Consider the following 3,136-nt stretch of genomic DNA (forward strand, 5'->3'; position numbering starts at 1 on the left):
CTAGCAAGCAAAGCACAAGCAAGTTCTCAAGGAACTATAGCAACTAAGGTACCTGAAATCAATCCAGCATAATCAGTACTCAGCTCAAACAAAAAGCAAACAGACAATGATCAACAGTTAACTATACAGTCAAACAACAGTCAATGCACAAAGGTGCAAGCCACATGGTACAAACTCAAGTTTCAAAACCTACAAAACAAACTCAAAGTTAGTCCTAAACAAGCAACAAGCCAACTCCAAATGAGTGCACATCATCAAGCATAAGCAATTGTGCTCTTAACCTGAAACAAAGCTCAAATGTGAGAGCACAAACCACTAGTACAAGACTAGGGTCAAAATGAGAGCAAAAAGTCAAAACAGAACATGAAACTTATCCAAAATCAAGATCAATCAAATAAGAATCAAATCCAATTGGTCTCATGTTCATATCATCAACCATTATCATTTCATGAAGCAAAGAGTACAAAACATGCAATTTAGAACCTCAAAGGACCAAACAGAATGGCTCAACTCAAATCAACTCACAAACATTTCAATAACTCACCAAAAAATCATAGTCAAACAGCATTCATAACATGACCTACACACCAAATTTCAGCTCATTTGGACGAAGGGAAGCAAGTCAATGAAATTCATCAAGTCAACACAAGTTCAAACAAGCTCATACAAGGCATCAAAACATGCATCCACTTCAAGCAATCATAAAACAGAATTGGCATAAGATAAATGAATGAAACCAAAGCCATGGCAAACTTCAAGATGTCTACAATACACATGCCAAATTTCAAGTCCATCCAATAAACCTCAAGAATTTCACAAATCATATAAAATCATGTATCACAAGAAGTCAACAATTGGTCAAACAGGGGAGAAAATCTCAATCATATTGGAAATGCACTCAAAACTTCCAGAAAAATTCACAAGCATTCTCAACATTCATAAGTATCAACATGCAAAAATTTGAGTCATTTCAAGCTCATATGGCATGGTAACAAAAATCATGAAGTTGCACAAGAAATGGTGTGACACAAATTATCACACCTCTAAAGATCATAGCATATCTCACAATCCAGGAACTCAAAAATCACAAATCATATACCAAAATGACCAGGGATGAGTCTAGAACACGCATGTAAAATTTCAAGAATTTCTAATTAAGCATCATCATTTCACGATCACAATAGTAAGCATGGTTCAAGAAGTGACATGTGAAAGCAAACCCTAGGCAAATATTTTTTCTACCCGTGCACAAATTTACTAAAAATCATCAAAAAATGAAGGACATCATAAGGATCATGGCATAAAAAACCTCATATTATTTGGACAAAAATTGAGTGAGTTATGATTTATTTAGTGTGGAAAGAAATTAAAAAAACAAGAACAAAGCATGGTAAACATGTGAAATATAAATGAACTAAATGCCAAAATCCAAAGGAGAAATGTCCAGTGCACGGAATCGAACACACGCGGATTTTGAATGGGGCGCTCCTACATGAAACACATAGTTTCATTAATGACGTGGCAGACTATGAATGGCTTCATAGCACGCGAACACCAAAACCATGCAAAACAGCAATAACAATGATCTGACGCGATCTGGGCACGATTTGGCTAGGGTTTCATAGCACCTTCATCATGTTCATCATCACATGAACTTTTTTCTCAGAAATTAGCAAACTATATATCATCATGTTCGTCTTCTCAAGCACAACAACAATACATAACCAATTTGACCTAATTCTCATCATGTTAAACAAATCGATCCAAGAAAGTTTTCACAACCAAACTTAAAATCACAATATCTCATTCAAATCTTAATGAATTTTAATTCTACAAAGTGCAGGGTGATCTACAATCAAAGATCTACAAGAAGCATAGCATGATTTCAACAATGATTAGAATCGAATTCCAACCTTCAAGTGAGGACAGTGTTGAATCCGTGGTTGTTTGGCCTTGGAATGTGTAAACAGAAGCTCAATAATGCTCCAGTTGATGAATGAGTGCAAAAAATTAGCTCAACAATGCTCAAGCTCGAAGAAACATCCAGCTGCCATGGATGATGTTCAATGTAACAGTTCCAGAAAACAGCACAAAAATGGTAATTCCTGGCTTCAATTCACTTCCAAAAGGCTTGGGTATGTTGAAACAACAAGGACCAATGCAAGCTCTATGAAGATTTTGCAGAAAAAATGAAGAACAGAGTTGAAAGAATTTTCACTTTTAGATCTAGATCTGAGTAGAAATGAAATGCTAATGTGTTTTCTATTTTGATTATGCATATATACCATGAATTAATCATCTTTGCTAAACCAGATTAAGCCAAGCCAAAAAGGATTAATGAAATGAGTGTTATGGCCAAATTGCTAAATCACCCTCATGTGCATGGGGTGCATGCTACAGTACACGAAAATGGGCCTAAATCCACTCAAAACTCTGTTTGTAAGCCAATGGAATTGTTGCCAAATGTAAACAATGCATTATTTAAGATTTGAAAATTCCATCCAAAAAAAATCAAGTGAAAAACCAAATAATTATGTGATGGGATTTGATGAAATGTGATGAAGGATTTGGATAGAACATGTCAAATGTGAAATGTAGCAAGAAATCCCACTCAAATTGGCCAAATGGTGTGAAAGTTATCCCACTTTGAAGTTCAAAAATTCTTGACAATGATTTGATCATAACTTGCCAACCACAAATGAGAAATGGATGTTCTTGGACTTTTTGGAAAGGTGAGAGCAAGATCTTCAACTTTCATGTTGGACAAAAATTTCATTTGAAGCTTGTATGATGATGTAAATTTGAGGAGAAAACCTTTCTATTTTTGGCAATTTCCAATTACAGGTCACCTACTATTTTTGGAAACTTTTCATCTGACCTCAAATTTTTCAAATCTTGATCTTTGAAATGTCAAATGAGACTTGTATGGACATGAATGAATCCTTTCAAACCATCTCCCACCTTCAAATCCATGAATTCAGGCACAGCTGACCACAGTTGACTTTCTAGGGTTTCAGATGAAATTCAGCTTGGCTGTTGAGCTTTGATCATCCAATCCTTGGCCAACCCACTTCAAAATGATCCCTAGGTCATATGAACTTGTTGAATCAACCTTAGGGCTTTGCTTCTTTGAGAA

Source organism: Lathyrus oleraceus, chromosome 1, assembly GCF_024323335.1.
Source record: "Lathyrus oleraceus cultivar Zhongwan6 chromosome 1, CAAS_Psat_ZW6_1.0, whole genome shotgun sequence".
Taxonomy (NCBI): domain Eukaryota; kingdom Viridiplantae; phylum Streptophyta; class Magnoliopsida; order Fabales; family Fabaceae; genus Lathyrus; species Lathyrus oleraceus.